Below are 7,602 nucleotides of genomic sequence, written 5' to 3'. Positions count from 1 at the left end.
CACCTTCTATCTCTCTCTCTATCTGGGATAGGCCAGTTCTTCTTTACCCCTACCCCTCTTCCTTTAATGACACCGTGTGGGTGCTAAAGGCCCCGACTGGGACTAATGAACAGAATTGTCCTTTAAGCCAATGACCCACAGGCAGCGGTACCCAAAGCCCCACTTCCAGTCCCTATGGCAGAGGCCACAGAGTTGGCATTGTTTTCACTGTTTCAGGAAGAAGGAGCCAAAAGCTGACCCTTAGCATAAATCAAGGCCCAAAAGAGAGAGAGAATTATGGTTCCTAGGCCCAGAGTAGGCTACTAATATGGTTCTATAAGGTACTCTACACCTGAGCTCCAAGGTTAATCCGCAAGCATAAAAGAGTCTAAACAAATCAGAAGATCTTTACCCTGGCTGGAGATAAGAGTGACAGAAAGGAAGATAGCTTAATGTAGTAATCTGTAAGAAGATGACAATGAGAATTTCAGCTCTTTACATGGCTATCAGTCCTTCATTGGACCATACAGTAAGAACCTAGACAACCACTTCAGGCTAGTATAACTGGGAAAACTTTAGGCCTTTTCCTTGGCCCATATCAAGTGTTGGATCCCATTCCAAGTGTGATACATGAGAGAGAAGACAAATGCAAACTTGGTTGTGTGCATCAGTACTGGTCCCAGGCACAGGGACTTCACAAATGAGATTCAAAGTTCCCAGGGATGAATAAGGCCAACAAGCCAAAAAGAGGCCCCTGACTCAAGGCAATACCAGTGCCATGGTGGCAAATAGACATTGCCATGGGAAGAGACCAATTGTAGATAGTGATATGAGGAAACAAAGGATGTTTTGAACTAGTGTTCCTTTTTTTTCTCATATACTTTTTAAAATTTATAAAATTAAATTTATTGGAGTGATATTAGTTAATTATATAGGTTTCAAATGTACAGTTCAACAAAATGTCATATACATATTGCATTGTGTGTTCACCACCTAAAGTTAAGTTTCCTTCTGTCACCTTATATTCGACCCCCTTTACTCTTATCTACCTCCCCATCGCCCCCTTCCATCTGGTAACCACTAAACTGTTGTCTGGGTTCATGAGTCTCTGTTTGTCTTGTTCATTTGTTGCTTTCAGTTTTATGTCCCATGATTGAGTGAAATCATACAGTTCTCAACTTTTTGTCTTATTCTGCTTAGCATGATAATCTCAATATCCATTGACATTGTCGCAAATGGCACTATTTCATCTATTCTTAAAGCTGAGTAGTATTCCATTGTACATATGTACTGAACCAGTGTTCTTATTCCAGGACCTCTCCATCTCTTCTTTGACTTTGGTTCCCTAAGGAACTGATACAGAGCCAAAGACTAAGGTGGGGATGGGGGAATTAATGGCCAACATGTCACAAGAGCACAGCTTTCTTGGGTTCCAGCCTGGATGGAAGTCTCTGCTCTTGGTTTTATTACTTGCTTCCTTATGCTTGCTTTGGGTTTATTTTGCTCATCTTTGTCTAGGGTTTTAAGCTGGGAACTTAAATGATTGATTGACTTTTTTCTGATGTATGCCTTTAGAATTATAAATTTCCCTCGTAGCACTGTTTTAGCTGAGTCTCACAACTTTCGATATGTTACATTTTTGTTTTCTTCTATTCAATTTATATTTTATTATTTCTCTTGAGACTTTCTTTTTAACAGTTTATTCAGAAGTGTATTATTTAGCTTGCAAGATTTTTAGCTTGGAGATTTATCTGTTATCTTTTACTGATTCCTTGTTTGATTCCATTGTGGTTAGAAAACACACTCTGTATCATTTCAATGATTGTATTTATTTATTTGTTCTAAATTTTTAAAATTTAAATAATTTAAAATTTGTTGCAGTTTATTTTAGGGTTCTGTATATAGTTTATCTTGATACATATTCTATGGATCCTTGAAAAGAATTTATATTGTACTCTGGGTGGAATGTTCTATAAATGTTAGTCTGGTCCTGTTGATCGATGGCGTTGTTGAGTTCTTTTGCATCCTTGCTGCTTTTCTGCCTAGTTGTTCTATCAGTTATTGAGAGAAGAGTATCAAAGTCTTCAACTATAATTGTGCATTTTCTATTTTTTTTTAAGTTCTATTAGTTTTTACTTTACATATTTTGCAGTTCTGTTGTTTGGTACATAAACATTTAAGATTGCTAATCTTCTTAGTGGATCAATCCTTGTATCATTATATAATGTTTCTTTCTGGTAATTTCCATTGCTTTGAAATTTATCTGATATTAATGTAACTACTTTTGCTTTCTTTTGACTAATATTTGCCTGTTGTATCTTTTTCCATCATTTTACTTACTGCCTATATTGTTATATTCAAGTGCATTTCTTGTAGATAGCATATAGTTGGGTCTTAATCTGCTGTCCAATTATCTGTCTTTTAATTGGTGTATTTAGATCACTAAATTAATGTAATTTTGATATACTAGGGCTTAAATCTGTTATTTTACTTTCTTTTGTTCTCTCTTGTTTTCTCTTTGTCTTTTTTTTTTCTTTTTCTGTGTGTTACTTAATTTTTGAGAATTTCAAAAATTCTGGTTTGGGTATATATTTTTATACAGTTTTTTCTTAATGTTTATTCTGTTACATTACCTAATGTAACTACAGTCTACTGGTGTTGGGTTTGTTGGTTGGTTGGTTTTTTTTTTTGAGTTTCAGTGAAGTATAGAAACCTTATCTCTCTCTATCTCCTTTTGCTCCCCGCCATTCATAATAAAATTGTCTTAAATATTTTGTATACATACATCAGGTCATATTACAATTGTGTTTCAACCATCAAACTTACTTGAGGAGACTCAAAAAAGCAAGAAAGTCAATTCTATTTATCAATATTTTTGTTTATTGTCTTTTTTCTTCATTCTTGATGCTACATGATTCCTACTTTAATCATTTAATTTCATTTAAAGAATGCCTTTTTAGCCAATTTTAAGGGTATAATCTGCTGGTGACAAATTGTCTTATTTTCCCTTAATTTGAGAGTATTGATTTTTCTTTCATTCCTGAAGGATATTTTCACTGAATATAGGATTCTGATTTCAAAACTATTATATTTTGATACTCGAAAAAATAATAGCCATGTTCTTCTAGTTCCCATGGTTTCTGATAAGAAATCCACTGTCATTTGGTTTTCCCTTTATAGTTAAGGTTTTATTTCTTTCGCTGCTTTGAAAATTTTTGTGTTAACTTAGTTTTCAGAAGTTTAACAGTATTTTGTCTTGATACAGATTTCTTTTGGTTTGCTCTGTGAGGGTTCACTTACTTTCTTGATACTGTAGGTTTATGTCTTTTGCCAGATTTGGAGACTTTTCAGCTATTATCTTCTTATGTACTTTTTCAGCCTTACAGTCTTCCTCCTCTAATCTGGGACTTTTATCACACAAAGATTAGATCTTTTATTATGAACTCATAAATTCTTGAGGCTCTGTTCATTTTTTTTCCAGTCTAATTTATCGATTGTTCAGAATGGGTAATTTCTATTGTAGTATTTCAATTTCAGTGTAACCTTCATTCTTGTTTTGAGCCCACACATTGGATTTTTTATTTTGATTATTGTATTTTTTGGTTCTAATACTTCCATTGATTCTTCTTTATCTCTTCCATTTCTTTGCTGAGATTGTTGTTGTTGTTTTGGCTGGGACTCTTTATTTTTTTCATTTGTTTCAAAAGCATATTTCTAATAATTTGTTGAAGCATTTTTAGGATGGCTTTTTTCATATGAAAAACCTTTTTTTTAGAGCAGTTTTAGGTTTACAGCAAAATTGAGAGGAAAGTACAGAGTTTCCCTATACCCCCTTACTTACCTCTCCCATTATTGGAATCTCCCATCAGAATGATATGTTTGTTATAATTGATGAACCTACATTGACACATCATAAGCACCCAAATTTCATAGTTAACATTAGGGTTCATTTGTAGTGTCGTTCATTCTGTGGGTTTATACAAATGCGAATAGTCATATGAAAAGTTGTACCACATCACACGTCATCAGGGAAATGCAAATTAAAACAACAATGATATAACACTACACACCTATTAGAATGGCCAAAATTCAAAAACCAAATGTTAGTTGGAATGCAGAACAATAGGAACTCTCATTCATTGCTAGTGGGAATTCAAAATGTTACAGCCAGTTTGGAAATTTCTTACATAATTAAACATATTCTTGCAACATGATCCAGCAATTATGCTCCTTGGTATTTAGTTTACCCAAAAAAGTAGAACATTTATGTCCATGAGAAAAACCTTCACACAGATGATTGTAGCAGCTTATTCTAATTGCCAAAACTTGAAAGCAACTAAGATATCCTTTAGTAGGTGAATGGATAAGTCAACTGTGGTACCACTAGACAATGAAATATTTTTCAGCACTAAAAAGAAATGAACTCTCAATTCATGAAAAGACATGGGAGAACCTTAAATATATATTACTAAGTGAAAGAAGCCATTCTTAAGAGGCTACATACTGTAGATTCAAACATGACATTTTGGAAGAGGCAAAACTGTGGAGACAGTAAAAAGATTGGTGGTTGCCAGGGGTTATGTGGGATAGGTAAGGGATGCAGAGAATTTTTAGAGCAGTGAAAGTATTTCATGTGCTACTATAATGATGAATACATGTCATTATACATTGGTCCAAATCCATAGTATGATGGCTTTAAAAAAAAATTCGTCAAATAATTCTAACGTGACTGTTACCACAATGTTGGTATGTGTTGATTATTATTTTCATTCACTTTGAGTTCTTCCTAGATTGTGGCATGTAGTGTTTGGCTGCAATAAAGCTGTTATTGTCTAGAAGTTTTCTGTCATGCAAGGCTACCCCTTCCTGCTCCTTTGGGTAGAGGGAGAGTAGGTTTTCATTGGAGCTTTTCTGAAGATCTGCACCTGTTGGCACTTTCTGGCTTTTAGATTCTTCAACTCTAAATTTGGGATATATGAAGTAATAGAAAAACCGAGGGAACTCAACATCACATTTTTTCTTCAGTCCTGAGCTCCCTAGTAGTCTGCCTTTTTTTCTCTACCTTTTAGAGTACTTTTAAAATTTGTTTTATGTAAAACACATCCAGGACTTTTTAGTTGTACTTATCAGGAGAAATAGGAAAAAGTACATCTACTATACATTCCCAGAGTGGAAGTTGCTAGCTTTATTTCAATAATTTTTAAATTCTCTTTATTCTTTCTCAAAAGGTAATATTTATCTTTAACCTAGTATCTGTCAACACAATATATGTGAAGATAGGTTTTTGTTGTCTATAATAGTTCCTGCTTATCTGTGGTTTCAATTTCCATAGTTTTAGTTACCCATGGTCAACCACGGTCTGAAAAAATTAAATGGAAATTTCCAGAAATAAACATTACAAGTTTTAAATTGCATGTTGTTCTGAGTAGTATGAAATCTCCCACCCTCTTGCTCTGTCTTGCTCAGGTTGTAAATCATCCCTTTGTCCAGAGTCTTAATACTGTATATATATGCTACTCGCCCATTAGTCACTTAGTCCTCTTATTGATTAAATCAACTGTCACTGTGTCACAGTGCTTGTGTTCACGTAACTCTTATTTTATTTAATAATGGCCCCAAAGCACAGGAATAGTGATACTGGCAATTCAGATGTTACAAAAAGAAGCCGTAAAGTTATTCTTTGAAGTGAAAAAAGTATTGTATGTATAGAAAAAAAACATAGTATATATAGGGTTAGTACCATCTATGGTGTCAAGCTTTCAGTGGTGGACTTGAAACATATCCCCCATGGTTAAGGGGGAACTAGTGTACTTGAAAGTTGACTGAACCCATTTCTACTGCAAGATGGGTAGAAATACTTAGTTTTTAAGATAAATTCTAGTATCCAGATTATACACATTTACCAAGTTGATTCTTCTAGCTAAACCATGATAATATTACCTCTTAGTCCCAAGTCTGATTCTCTGGCAGTCCGAGTTAATGAAGTACATATTAACATCTTAAAAGAAACTCTTAAAAGGCTCTTCTAAGTCTCTTCTCCCTTCCACATAAAACTATAGGCTCATACCACCAAGGATGTGATATGAGACTTCTCATGTACTCTTTCCCTTTTCAGTCCTCTTATTTTTTGGATGTTGCAGGTTGTAAAAAGATTTTGGGGAGTCTGAGGAGAGTAAGTGGAAACAGTATTATGGCTATATCATATCTCCTTCTGTTCAGCTGAGAAATAATCTTTTTTTCTTTTTTATTTCAGGATAGATGTAAGCATGTCTCTCTAAGCCAGAAGGTTAAAGAGTGGATGAGAAATTTCCTTACTGTCCCGAGTGGTGGTGGATGAATCATTTTCAGAGTGATATATGGATCAGCTGTTGCCTGCTTTGCTCATTTCAGCTCCTTTGTTTTAATAGTTAAAAGAAATTCCCTCTAAATTTAGACAATAGTCAGTTTGTAGTGTTGCTTTTCTTCTGGGTCCATACAGGTATTTTAGGAGAAGGGAGCACCAGCCAGCCAGATGCCATTTGAAACTAAAATCTCCCAGACTAAGCAAGTCTTAAGGAAAATGTAAAAGTAAGCGTAAGTGAAAGCAAATTTTTAAAAATCGAATTGAACAATTAAGTTGCTGAAATAATCTCTTCATTTAAAAATCAGTGACATACAAAAATAATTTTATTGTTTGAGTTTTTAAACCTTTTCAAATCTGTGAATCGAGCTCTTCCTGGCTTGAATAGGTGCCATCTGCCGATCTGTAACTGAGCCAGTTTTTACATTTGGGCTCAAATTTAATAATTAATTCTGATAGATGAAACATGCATATCTTCATAAGCAATGACCATTTGTAGATTTTTATTTTAATACTTTCCTAAAATGTATATAAATAGATACTTGTTAATAATTACCTACCTTATTCTGTCTGTAAAACAAGGTTAGTAAAGTAAACTAGAGGTAACAATTAGCTATTGCTGCATTAAAACAAAAATCCCAAATTTAGAAGCTGAAAATAGCAACAAGAAGCTTACAACAGCTAAGTCTATAACTTAGCTGGGTGGTTTCTGATGATTTGGACTGAGCTAGGCGAGGCTCACTAATATGTCCATTGTGACTGTCAGCTGTGGATTGGCTAGGTGACTTCGCTAATCTTGGCTCTGTTCTCTCATGTGCCTGGGGCCTCACTTGAGTCACTGGAATGACTCACCTCTGTTTCACGTGTCTCATCTTCCAGAAGGCTAGTTCAGGCATGTTCAAGCATGTAGTAAAGGAGATGTGGGGAGCAAGCTCAGAAAGTGTACCATATCTCTTGAGGCCTAAGTTTGGAACTGACAAAACATCATTTCCTTTCATTTTATTGGCTAAGCAAGTCACAGGGTTGACAAAATAACTCTATCTATTGATGAACTGCTAAATAACATTTGAAATGTTGTAGATATAAGGAGAGGTGAATAATTATGGCCATCGCACTTAATTCACTATTTTAGAAAAGGATGAAATTGGGACTAAAACCCTGTTTCATGCTTCCAGATGAAGTTTCTTTTTATTACAGTAGCTTTCTTCCTACTTACCTATATAATGAAGCCAAATGTTTATAAGGAAAAACAATTGTGCCTTAGGGTATATCATGGTCTTCGA

General features: G+C 34.6%; 1 pseudogene; it reads right to left on the bottom strand.

Moving 5' to 3' along the window:
- Positions 1–474: 474 nt before the first annotated feature.
- LOC105309795 lies at positions 475–856 on the bottom strand (annotated as a pseudogene).
- Positions 857–7,602: the final 6,746 nt, after the last annotated feature.

Source organism: Pteropus vampyrus, unplaced genomic scaffold (genome assembly GCF_000151845.1).
Source record: "Pteropus vampyrus isolate Shadow unplaced genomic scaffold, Pvam_2.0 Scaffold853, whole genome shotgun sequence".
Taxonomy (NCBI): Eukaryota; Metazoa; Chordata; class Mammalia; order Chiroptera; family Pteropodidae; genus Pteropus; species Pteropus vampyrus.
The sequence above is the reverse complement of the archived record's forward strand: the minus strand, read 5'-3'. Positions and strand labels throughout refer to the sequence as shown.